This window comes from Myripristis murdjan, chromosome 5, assembly GCF_902150065.1.
Source record: "Myripristis murdjan chromosome 5, fMyrMur1.1, whole genome shotgun sequence".
Lineage (NCBI taxonomy): Eukaryota > Metazoa > Chordata > Actinopteri > Holocentriformes > Holocentridae > Myripristis > Myripristis murdjan.
The window spans coordinates 37,329,449-37,342,868 of NC_043984.1; the positions used below are offsets into that span (position 1 = coordinate 37,329,449).

Genomic DNA, 13,420 nt, shown 5'->3' on the forward strand with positions numbered 1-13,420 from the left:
ATTATAAAAGCTGCCGCGCTGTCTGCCAGAGAAAAGGTGCGCCAGAACAGAAAAAACTACTTCCTAGGTCGCGCAGCCAGCGCCACATACAGGAGGCGGTGTGTAGGGTTGGGTATCGGTTGGGTTTTATCACAATATTAACTTAAATATTTAAACAATATAAATACAAGTAACATGTGGTAACAATAAACTGGTGTCATGACGTAGATTATCAAACACGGTGCATTGTTCAGCTTTTAAATAAACTCCATGTGTCTCCAGATGTTTCATTAAATTCAACGTGTTCCCTCCCTTGCATGACGTTGCTTTAAGGCGTCTGCTGCATGTTGCAGAGTCTGCAGCCTCCTTAGATGCGTTCGTGCTTCAGAACGATATAGTCCAGTAATTTTAGGCCAATACTGGGGTCAACCTAGGACAAATTGAAAGAGAAGCAAACTCAACTGATTCTGGATCCTCAGTTTGTCCTGAGTGAGGGGGAAAAAAGTTCCAAGGAATCCCATTGATGGAAAGTTTTGAAAATCACCTCTATATGACCACATATTACCAAAAAACACTGTTTTTAACACACAGGGGAAAGGGGTTCCAAAATTTACTTTCAGATATCACTATAAAAATTCACAAGTTGATGACACACACAAAGACAAGAAAAAAAGTCAATTACAAGTTCTTTGAATTATTCTGTTTACACATGAATATCACACATGATCTGATTTGATATGCGCTAATAAGGAATATAAGGAATAAATGCCAGAACAGATATTTAAACAGTGAATTAAAAGGTTACTATATATATAGTAACCTTTTAATTCAAGGTTACTATATATATAGTAATTCTGAACCTATAGTAACCTGTGTGTTAAAAGGCTGTTTGTTGGCATTATATGGTCATATAGAGGTGATTTTCAAAAGTTTCCACCAATGAAATTTCTTGGGACTTTTTTCCCCTCACTCAGGACAAACTGAGGATATAAAATCAGCTGAGTTTGGTTCTCTTGCAATTTGTCCGAGGTTTTTTCAGAAAATGACTGGACTAATACGGAAAACCCGGGCCTAACGTGAGTGCCCTAACTCTAAAACACAGCTGTTGATCGGGAGCTGTATGCACCTCATTCTGGAACGTGGAAGCAAACAGTCAAACTTCCGTTTTTCTGCACCGCACTTCTGTTTACTTGACAGTGTGGGAGCACCTCTAAAAATCAATCTGTGTGTTAGCAGCTGCAGAGAAGAGAGAGATGATCATCACCCTCCTCCAACTTGAACCTGAACTCACTCTCACTCACTCACTCACTCACACACACACACACACACACCTATTTATAGCGCCCCCGTTAGTGTTTGTCTTAATCCTGTTGTGTGTATTGCTCACCCTGAGGACAGCAGGCCTGTCAGCACAGCAGCCTGCTTAGTCACAGCAAGCACACACACACACACACACACACACACACACATATTCACACTTACATAAATATAAAAGGTGCAAATACACAAACAGAGTATCCAAAACTCAATGTAGTCTCCCCAGCAATGTGTGTGTGTGTGTGTGTGTGTGTTAGTGTAATCTAATCTCTATGCTACAATGTCTTTTTACCTCTTGCATTAGACTGATTACAACCGCCTCCATTTAATCTGCAGATCAGATGTCCTCACACAGCTGCACCGGCACGCTGGCGGCCGAAAAGCTTCCCAGAGCGAGCGGCCGTGCGGTTTTCTCCTCCACTCCCTCACTTTTCACACGACGCATCGCCACAAAACCAAACTCTGTGTGGATGTTCGGCTTGGCCCAGCATTCAATATGATCAAATATCACAACAGCTGCTGTCATTTGCAGCATTTTTCACAAAATCAAATATTTAACAGCTGTTAGGGCATCTTCAGATTTTTTTTTTTTTTTAAGAAAATGCACACAGAACTGTTATGATGTGACCCCACCAAAAGCGCTTTAATATACAGACACGGAGGATTTCGTTTCAAAGAAGAACACGAGCTCGCCAGTTTGGAAGTATTTTGGCTTTAAAGTTGGAGGAAACGGCGAGCCAAAGGATTTAAAAGAAGCCATACGCCGTAACCGCCACGAGCAGGTGATGACTGAGAGCCGCAACGCCACAAGTTTGCAGTCTCACCTCAGAGTCCATCACCCGGCACAGTTTGCTCCACCTGACTCGTATCAGCTGGGGAGGGAGAGGCCACCTGCTGACAGCTAACGGTGCATTTGCCAAATCAGCAAAATATAACAGAAACGTGCAAGGTGGAATAAATGCACCACTGCTGCAACCCGCTACCTCACCAAAGGTATGATGCGGCTTCACACGGTGGAAAAAGTTCATCCAGGGAAACGGCTGAAGCGTTGGATCACCTGTACGAGCTGCTCAGTCAAAAATATTTCAAATCCACACCATCCGCTGTGCAAATAAGACAGCTTCAGAGCTGTTCAAAGGTTTATTTTTTCACTTTGATGGAGCCAGGCTAACAACGTCCATAGACTACAAGTCTTTATGCTAAGCTAACACAAAATGCTACCCATAGGAACTGAAGCACTGGACGTACAGAGGTGGAAATGGTGTCCAACATCTGGTCTCAGTCTGGGGAAGTCAGGAAAAAGGAGATTTTGCCCAAAATGTTGAAGCATTCCTTTTACGTGTTTGTAGTCCTCCCAAAACCTGAGTCTGAGAATTACATCCTTCCAGCTGAGAATTTCGGACTTCCAGCTTTGACTGAAACACAGCATGAAGGCAGATAAACACTGTGGGGTTTTGTTCTGTCCCAGATGAAAGGCGACCAGCATGGAAGAAACTCCTACGTCGCTCTGTTAGAGAGGTTCAAAGACGGCCACTGTCACGTCGTCAGAGCCATCAATTCGGGAGAACCATCTCACAATGTGACTGCCGCTAGGACCTACATCTGCTAACCGACCAATAGGAACGCTGCATGAAATGACGACACTGGAGCTAAACCCGATGATGGAGGTAAAACAAGCAAAATGAAATGTTTGGGATACCAACAAAGAAGAAAACAACCGGGTCCACCTGGTCCGGCTCCTTTTCCTCTTCATCTGGACTTTGATATCACTCAATATTAATTATGAATATAAATAAATTAATCACTATTGCGAGGCTCCATTCTTGCTGAGCGTCACTGTTTACCACCACAGCGGTGCAGAGTGATCACGTATGCTGATGATGTTTTCCTTTATATTGATGTGAATCACAGCCAATAAGATTCAGTCGGTATGATCATCTTACACACACACATCAAACTTGATGTCTGTTTTATCAGATCCATGTCGCACATTGTGGCTTCAAATAAAAGATTGCTGAAAACCTCACAATCTGTAGGCGTGGTTAGATAAGAGGCTGAAACAGGAACTCACCTGAGTTGGAGTCAGGGAAGGACAGGTAGCAGATGCTTGTTTTCTGAAAGGAAATGACAGAAACATTTAGTGACAACTTGTCAAATTTCCAAAATTTGACCTTTAATTAGAGCGCCCCCATCAGGAGCATGGGGATTGTGTTTCTTCAGCAGCACTTACACACAACTTCCAGTCATGACAACAGCTGGTGACACTTCACAATAAGAGTACAACAATTAATGTTAGTTAATGTTAGTTAATGCTGTAATGGTTAATTAACTGATAGTTACTGATTATTATGGCGTTTACTAATATTAATAATATCTACAATAACCCTTAAATAACATATGAATTAATACCTTAGCATGAACAGCATTAGTACATGATTCTTAGACACACACACACACACCCAACACATACACACACACACACCCACATAACAGGTGTGTCGCGCCCCATAGCTCAAATATTTGTGAATCCCCGGCCCAGAACTGATTGAATATGATGTCGCAACGTCTCGATGGCCGACACGGGCACTTTCCAACTTTCTCTAGTTAAACAGAAACTCACCTGGAATTTGAGGAATGCTCGTCTTTGCCTCTAAAACGATGAGGTTTTCCCCTGAGAACAGACTGTCTGATAAAAGTCAGTGCTGTCTTAATCTTGACAGAATGTAAAGGCTGAGAGAGTGGAGTGGAAACAGCGAGCTGCTCCTCACAGCCACGAGCAAACTCCAGTGAACTCCAGCTACTCTGCAAGCGGCTTAAAAAAAAAACACCAGATGGAAGGATTTCCCTGATTCTTAAAGGATCGCATCTGCTGTATCTACGGTACTCCCCGGGGACTGACACAAAACACTGAAAGCAAAATTAGCAGCAGTATTTTGCAAATTCAAAAAGCACACATGCACAGCTAACAGCCAGCAGGTCACCACCTCTTTGTTCAGATATTACAACCTCAAGAAACTGAAAGCTTTTCAAAGTAATTCACTCAGGTGTCTTGTGTGTGCTTTACCTGCATGTGCATTGTTTTGTCTGCTGATTGGACCTGGTGTGTGTTATCATATCTCCTGAGTTACGTATGTAGTTTCTAATCTCTGAGGGGGAAAAAAACATCCTTTTGACTGTTTTAGGCTGCCTTTGAAGTTGGGCAGCAGCTCCCTCCCAGTCTGACTGCTGATCGGTGTGTTCGGGTCCCCAGAAAGTAAACCAACACAGACGTGAGAGACAAGCAGCAAAACAGTGAGTGGGTTTACCTTCTTTCCATAAGATGCTCCATCCTTCAAGCTTGTCAGGTTTGTGTTTGTCTGGTCAGATGAAGCAGGTGCCAAGACTTTTCCTTTTCCTTTTCCTTTTCCTTTTCCTTTCTCTCCTTTAGGCTCTAGCTCTTGGTTTTCTCCCAGCAGTCTGCTCCGGGGTTAGGCTCGGCCCGGAGCCTCCCCTGCCTGCTCTCTCCCCTCTCCCATTGTACCCCCTCCTCCTCCTCCTCCTCCTCCTCCTCCTCGTCCCCCTCCCCCGCCTGGCACCCTGACAGCCTCCGGGGTCAGCAGCCTCCAAACAGAGCGGCGGTGCAGCTCAGCTCGCCGAAAACATCACCGCAGCCTCACCAGGAGAAGGCCACCGTGCTGCATGCTCGGCTTAATGGAGCGTGGAGAGTGTGGGAGAGCTGGCCGAGTGTGTGTGTGTGTGTGTGTGTGTGTGTGTGTGTGTGTGCGGGCCGACCTACATGAGGACAGGCAGAGGAGCGGACCCTTCAGGGCCACCTGTTACTGCCTGACTCCCTGCTCTGAGCTGTGAGGAGTTAAGGTGGAAAGGCTGGATTATGCTGATTGGTGGTGACAAGGCAAAGAGAGAGAGAGGGAGAGAGGGAGGGATAGAGAGAGAGAGAGAGAGAGAGAGAAAGCAACAGTGAGAGCAGCTGACTCGCCCGCCTGGTGTCAGTCCATAGGATTAAAGGTATATGCTGTGCTCGCTCTCTGGAGTCGTGCTGTTTCTGTGTGGATCCAAACGTCCAGTAGGAGCTCTGCACGCCACTCCACTTTAAATACACCAACAAAAACAGAAATTCAGACTCAAAGCATGTGCACATTATTTTCAAGAAGAGAACAGGCAATAGGTAAGAACAGGCAATACACAAATAAAAAAAGGAATGAGGAATACGGCAGTGTTTTGGGCAAAATCCCCTTTTCCTTGTGGTTCAGTTCCTGTGGGTAGCAATTCCCATTAGCTTAGCATAAACACTTGAAGTCAATGGGAGCCGTTAGCCTGGCTCCATCAAATTAAAGTCCTCTAAGTTTCTAACTCGATGTGCTGAAAACCCCAGACTAGTGAACATCCTCACTTTTCTGTGCTCGTGCTCTGAAGGCATCAGGAGCGACTCTTCCTCTTCTGTCTCTGTGCCAAAACACAAGCTGATGTTTCTTGGTGAGTGGCATCGCTGGAAAGGCCCACACTCCTGCTGCCGTCCCTGCAGCTCTCCCACATGCTGCAGAACACGTCTGACTAACTCATCTGATGAAACTCCCTGCAGCTTAGGGTTAGGGTTAGGGTTAGGGTCGACACCTCAGCACTTTATTCACTTTATTTCACAGCCAGACGGAGATTCACACAAACACATACAACATCAGACTGGTCTAGAGTTAACGCAGTTTTAGGTGTGTGTGTGTGTGTGTGTGTGTGCGTGTGTGTGTGTGTGTGTGTGTGTACATAATTACACTCCTGTGTCAGCCTAATACAGTTTTTCTCGATTGCTAAAACACAAAAACTGGTTCCTGTGGCACAAAAACCCAAACCTTTTCATCATTCCCAGAAGCACACACACATTTCCCATAACCATAAACACAATTCACCTGTTTCCACATGTTTCAATATCCAAAACTCTTTCTGCAAAACCTTACACAAAAGCAGCCAGATAAATCATTCACTGCACTGTGTTCATTCAGCAAACACATGCTCTCAATATAATTAACTCAAGTTATCATGACCTAAACTCAGAGACCACACCTTTCTCCAAGTGCAAACACTCAGCCTAAAAACTGTTAACACACCAGTCAGAACTGTGGGTCAGTAAATAGGACCTGGAGGCCTGGAGGCTTCTTCATGTGCTTTGGAACAGTGGATCACAACCATGCTGAGGCTGGTGGACAACAAAGAGGAAGAGGAGGAGGATGAAGCAACTTCACCGTGTGCCTTTTGAGAGGAACTCTGACAGGGTTAAGGAGCAACGATTCCAATATGTGCAGGTTATTGCTATACAACACAGAAATGTTCTAGTATGTAGAGTAAAGGCCCATCTTTCAGTCCAATACACACAGTACTGTGTTTGAAGTGAAGGGGATATTTCCCACGCTGCCTGGCAAGAGCAGACATAATGTGTGATGTTGATGAAATACTATGGCCTGACCCTGACCGGAGACAAGATCATGCTGATGCTGAACCTGTATATGTGCTGAATATGGAAATACTGTGAATAAAACCTATTGTGGACATTTTGGTGGCAGCGTTTTGAATGAATCCCTCCAGTGTGTAACAAACACTCATGTAGTGTGTGTTTTGACAGCTTGTGTGTGTTGTCTGAGGGTAAAAACTAATTGGGACCCAGAAGTTGGATGTTTGTACCGTTGGGTGTGAGTTTTTAGAATTGTGTGTGAAGATTTGAGAAAATGGTGAGTTGTTCCAGGTATTGTGTCTAAGCAATTGAGAAAAACTGTAATCCCTCCAGTGTGTAACAGGCAGGAGGGAGTCAGCGTGTCGTTCCGTGTTCTCGCCACTAGATGGAGACAAAGCGCCACTGATGACAGAGGAGCGGCTCAGAGCCTTTTCAGCGAAACAAGAACCAACTGAGAAAGAAGAGGAAAACAAACAAACAAACATCTGAACACACACACACACACACACACACACACACACACACACACACACACACACACACAGAAAATCAGAGGTGAGCATGTGACGTCATCTGAGTCGTGCCGTGTTCGGGTGGTGTCGGGATTATCAGACAGTTCAGCCTCCCGGCAGGAAGTGCACGTGAACGCCTCACCAAATCGTCCAGTAAAGTCGGGATTTAACACGAAGTGACGTTTCAAAGTGTCAGCTCACGGCACGGAGTTTTCTGTGAACGAAAACCAACCTGCTCTGTTAAAACCTCAGCGGGCCACAGCGGAACATTTCAAAGTAAAAGTCCCGTCTGAGGAGATTTTGTCCCCAGATGCTTTGTTTTCCTCTGCGGGGGTTTAAATGAAACAGTGAGCAGTGTGAGTTTACTGGCCAAAGCCTTCACGGCATCAGATTATAATCTCATGACGTCCACAGTCCCAAAGCGCAGGGATGCAGGTGGGAGCTGCTGAATTCTCCCATGAGCCCGATGAGGACGTGAACGCAGCACAAGTTAAAGTGAAACTTTGGTTGAAGGTTTGGACGAGCCGCGACCAGGAGGCTCATTATCATCATTAATGTTGGACTGTCCCACTGTCATGATGTAGAAGAGCTGCACACGTTCAGACGGCAGGAGAGGATTTCTGTTTATCTTTGAGTTCAAGTCCAAGAAGAGAGAAAGAAAGAAAGACAGAAAGAAAGAAAGAAAGAAACTTCTGCTTCTGCTGTGAGTCTCTACTTCTGTCCGACGCCATTTTCAAGCTGCATTTTTCACTGTTGAGTTCATCTGTTAAATAAATGTAAAAAGTAAAGCAGTGATGATCATTTTCTTTGTGGTGATGAAAAAAAAAATCTCATCAGGCGGTAAAAACAAATGTTAGCCAGTTCTATCCGTCAGACAGCACGTTTTTAAAGCCGTTTAATTCCGTTTATTCCACAGGAAATACAGACTGATCTGTATGTGTGAAACCCGACACTGGAAAATGAATAAATGAATAGCCTAAATTAATTTTAAAAATCAAATCAAATCTATTAATAGTTTTCAAAGTGAGCAGGCCCCCTGTGTTCCCAGCAGGGACGGTTTTTGCTATGGGCAATGTGGGCAACCGCCCAGGGCGCAATCTATTTGGGGGCGCACAAGCGCCGTCTAAAAAAAAAAAAAAAAAAAAAAAAAAGTGCGTCCGCAAAAAAAAAAAAAAAAAAAAAATCGTTTCTAGACTAATATCGCTCATTTCCATGTCAAGTTGGTGCAGTGGGCGCTAAGGCGCCCCTACTATCACGTCAACTTGCTGCTGAGAGTCATGTATACAGGTCGTGTGTGTCAGAAGAAAAGGCAAAGGGGAGGGGCGCGGGGGATCAACTTGCGACTGCAGAGGCCGTGCGCAGGTTGAGTCTCAGGAAAAGCAAAGGGGAGGGGGGCGGGGGATAGACTAACCTCTGATATGAAAGATCCCAGGCCAAACAACACAAACTGCTGCTTCCAAATAAATTGTATTTCATTCATAAAATTAATATAGACCCCTTATAGCTACATGTAATTTATTGGGTTATGTGAAAATGCCAAACAACAACAACAACAACAACAACAACAAAACACGAATCTGTGCCTGTGTCTGCGTGAATTTATTTACATCACGTCAGTCTTGACTCTCGGGGCTCTAGTTTCGCAGACCTGGCGAGGCGGGGCGTAGCGCAGATGCGCTTCGCCAACTGGGTGTGGCCAGGCAGATTTTCCAAGTTTGGCACGCCGTTCTCGGTGGCGCAAGTACTCCGCCATCCCTCCTACCGGCGGAGGGGAGGAGAGAAGGTGTGGAGTGGGTTTGACACAGCCGATTCACATTTAACCAATCAAATGAGCCCCTGTCCTCGCCTTTAAAATGCGCTGCGTGAAGGCGTAATGAAAGTTTACACAGCTGACATGGAGGTCTACTGCCGCAGGCGGAGCGGAGCTCAGGAGACAGGCGCGGAGCGGAGACAGGCGAGCTGTGCAGACACGTCACCAAAACCTCACAGGCAGGCTTCCGGAATGTCAGGCACATGAACGATGCAATAAATACCGAAATAAACACTATTCAATGCTACGATCACAATCAGCACATACATATATCTCCATATCAACTGTCCCGTCACAGCTGATGTCAGATCAAAGGAGATTGGCACCGTTTGTGCTGATTGTGAGGTTTTGGTGATGTGCGCCAGGCAGCCAAACTTCCACTGCGCCAGCTCCGCTCCGCCTTGCGCTGAAAGTAGACGTGGTTTCAGATGGCGAGCTTTTGGCGCACCTCGGCGAAGCCTTTTGGCACGAAACTGTCACTGCGCCAAGCCGAATCTGTCGGCACCTCCCCCCGCTGCGCCACCACTCCCATCTCGGCGAACCTCCGCCTGTGAAACTTGGAGACTGTCCGCCTCTCCCGCTTCGCCGGTCGAAACTAGCTCTGCGCGGGGTTCGCCTCACTGCGCCACCCCGCGCTGCCCCGGGAAACTAGAGCCCCTGGTGTTTGGCGGACTGAAGTCAATGGAGTATCATGGACAAAAGGCCAAAAAAACCATCAGGTGCCCAGTTCAGAAAGAAAAGGAGAGAAGAAGAGGAGAAATGTTCAAAAGATAAAGGTATGCAAGTCTCTATGCATGACGTTAATTGTGCATGTAATGAAACGGTAGCCTATACCCTATTTATTAGCCTCTTGCTAATATGTTGCCACTTAGCCACAGAAGTTTTTTTTTTTTTTTTTTTTTTTTTTGGTTTGTAGTTTTGCTGAACTAGCAACTATTAGAATTTTAGGCATCATGTCATGGAATTAATTTCACCCATAGGCTAGTTTGTGTTTGCAACACAACAAGTGCAAGTTCACATTGGCCTGTTAGTCTGTGGATTTGGTAAACAATACGTCCTGACTGTGGAATTTTTAATTTTTTTTACTATATGTGGGTCTATGGTAACCTAAATAACTTCCTATACACTGACATGACATTTTGTAAGCTATATGTGATATAGCTTTATGAGTAATTTCTAGTGTGTTATTCTTAGTTAATAGGATGTTAACAAATGATAGGCCTGATGTGGTGGGGGTGGGGGGGTGGGGGATGGTTCGCCCAGGGCGCAAAACTAGCCAGGACCGCCTCTGGTTCCCAGGGCCCTGAACAGGCCTGTGGCTTTTTCTTTTTCCAGCCTGAACAGAAAGCAAAGTGTTTCCTGTTTGTCAGGGTGAGAACAGGCCTCTGGTCCCTCAACACAGAAAAGAGAATAAGGGCCAAACCTGTGGCTCCTTAACAAGAAAGCATCATCTGCTTTGAAGCTTTGATGGAAAGGAGTTTGTGTTTTTCTGCTGAGGCTCTGTTCTCTGAGAACAACAACAAGAAAAAGACATGAAGGGAACACGGTGCGCCACCAAAACTACTGAAAGAAAGATTTGCAGGTTTCATGACGTCACCAGGATTTGCTGGTGAGCGCAGCGTCTGGAACGCAGCCTCTGGATTGGACAGAAACAGGAAACATGTCCATGAGCTTTGCTGCATTCACACTCTTTCATTTGGGCATTCCTAAAGGGAATTTGTGCTTCACAAATTATTTGTGAATCTGCATTTATTTGTGCAGATCATCAGCGGCTCCCGGCTCCTTTACAAAGACCAAACGCTGCATGCATGAAACTGGTCGCCATGACAACTTCAAATTAAAATGTCAAATTTCACTGTAAGGTTGGGGCTGGGTGATAGAGACTAAATCAAATATCGTAAAATATTTTGACCAAATACCTCAATATGGTTAATGTAGGGATGACTGCTGTTGCTCTGGGAAAATATTCAGACACTGAGATTTTAGATAATTCTTTTTTGATGTCTTTATTTTTCTGTGAGTGTAAAATCTATTCAGTAAAAAAGACGACATTCACAAGTCAGCAAAGTGAGTAAGGAGGAGTGTGTGTGTGTGTGTGTGTGTGTGTGTGTGTGTGTGTGTGTGTTTCAGTGTGTGTATTATTAACCCTCTGTCACCTGCGTAAATTCACTTTATTATTTTCTGAGACATGAGGAAAAATAATGAGCAAATCAGCAAAACAAAAAATACAACAAATAATTAGCAAGACGTTAATAAAAAAAAATGAGATCAGTGTAAAGAGTGACCAAAAAAATTAAATTAAAATTAAAAAATAAGACATACATTTGCAAAATAACAGTATTTGAAATGAAGAAGGAAAAAAAAACAAAAAAACGTATTATAAATATATACTTAATATAAAATAGCAACAAAATAACTGTGACGTTTCCACAAAAATATGTTGAAACACACATTATTTATGTGCAGCTGCACTGACTCCATTTAATACAGTTAATGCCTGTTGTCCAATAGGAAACTAGGACATCAACCCATATATCATCCCTCTGGTGTGTGTGTGTGTGTGTGTGTGTGTGTGTGTGTGTGTGTGTGTTTGCACCTCTTAGACTGACTTAAATCAGAAGATGAGTGACTGTGTGGAGGACGAGGAGGGCAGAGCAGAGTCTGCAGTGTCCAGCTGTCTGTCCATGAAGAGTGACCGGTCTAAAGGAAAGCCTCCAGACTTCAGTGCTGAACCTGGACCTTCAGACTCAAAGTAAGACAGCTGTCAGAGAGCAGTGTGTGTTCACTGTTTTCTTGTGAAATCTGTTTGTGGCTCATGGAGAAAGTAGACGTGACCCCAAAACTGATGCTTCAGATCATGAGCCACATCCGCTCTTTTAGCTGGACCCCCCCCCTCACAAAAAAAGGCTGAGACCAAATCATGAGCTGCTGGGAGCGACTGGGAAAGCTGGGAGCACCAGTGCTGCCAGTGGAAAAGTTAGTCTGGAGCCCTGATTTACAAGAACTAATAACATGTTTCAAACATTTGTGTTTCCAGAGGTTCCTGCCACAGAGCAGAGTCTGCAGTGTCCAGCTGTCTGTCCATGAAGAGTGACTGGTCTAAAGATCGACCTCCAGGCTTCAGTGATGGACCTGGACCTTCAGACACAAAGTAAGACAGCTGTCAGACTGTGAGCCTGATGGAATATGATGACATGAGATTATATAGCAGAGCAAGTAGTGAGGAGATCAAGAAAAGAGACTGTAAAGAGAGAAATGACTGCTCCCTGCTCTGCAATCCAGCTGTTCAACCAAAACACATCTGGCTCTGTGCTGTTTTCCACAAACTATGATGCTGTTTGATGTTTTGCACCAAAACACCTGAGAACATTTCCACTTGCACCTGCACTCACAAGTTCTTCACACACCTGTGTCTGAAGTTTAGATTCACACTGACTGACAGATAAATCTGATCCTGTGCTGCTCAGACTGATGCACCATGGCTCACATCACACACACACACACACACACACGCACATACACACACACATACACACACACACACACACACATGACTTGAGTTAAAGTGTAGATCCTCCTGGTTAAATATCACTGCTCTGCCAGTGGAAGTTGCTCAGTCAGTTTTTTACTTGAGTTAAAGTAATCTCTTTTAAAAATACTTAATTATTCAAAAGTACCTTTTCATTTCAACATCAAGGTTCAAGGTAAAAAACACAAGGATCAACACATTGCTGTATTATTTTCACAATGCATTTACAGAACCTGAGAACTCTCTGGGAAAAATATTGTTTCTAACTTGGACTAAATTTTAGGGGTTTTTTTTTTTTTTTTTTTAAACCTCTGGTGTGTGTTTGTGCAGACTGGGGCCTAAACAGTCTTGGAGCTGCATCAGTTGGCTTTGACTGGAAAGCTGAGACTCTTGTGGATTCAATGAGCCACATTTGATTCCTGTGTGATGATGTTGGCCCCCATAGCAGCCATTTCACTGCAGCCAGAGACTTTTGTCAAACTGGACGTCGCTGGAGAAAATGACCTCTAGTGACCTCTAGGAGAATCACAGCCTCATCAGACTTTACAGACACAAACTAGAGAGCGAGGCCGTTCAGAGGAGCTCTGCTTCTCCAGACAGACTGACAGGGAGGGCCAGTTTCTGACACGTTTACACTACGAAGATAAGAGGATACTTAAGAATTGTAATATGTATTGATCGGCTCCCAGGTGTGATGATAGTATCGATCAGGAGATCAGCATATTGTCCAGCCTGAGTGTTGTAATGCCTGACTTCTGGTCATGGAACCAGACAGGAGCACTGGAACCCAGCATGAAGACCCACCTGGATGTGGAGGGGATTCAGACATTTGTTAT

At 44.5% G+C, this 13,420-nt stretch overlaps 1 protein-coding gene and 1 pseudogene across 1 annotated transcript in view; both read left to right on the forward strand.

The window, feature by feature from the left end:
• Positions 1-13,420, forward strand: part of LOC115359332 (NACHT, LRR and PYD domains-containing protein 14-like) — a gene marked incomplete at its 3' end in the record, with an annotated part of 845,616 nt that overhangs the window by 666,939 nt on the left and 165,257 nt on the right. The window lies entirely within an intron of this gene.
• The window catches only part of LOC115359093 (NACHT, LRR and PYD domains-containing protein 3-like), a 30,036-nt pseudogene continuing 28,292 nt past the window's right edge, over positions 11,677-13,420 (forward strand).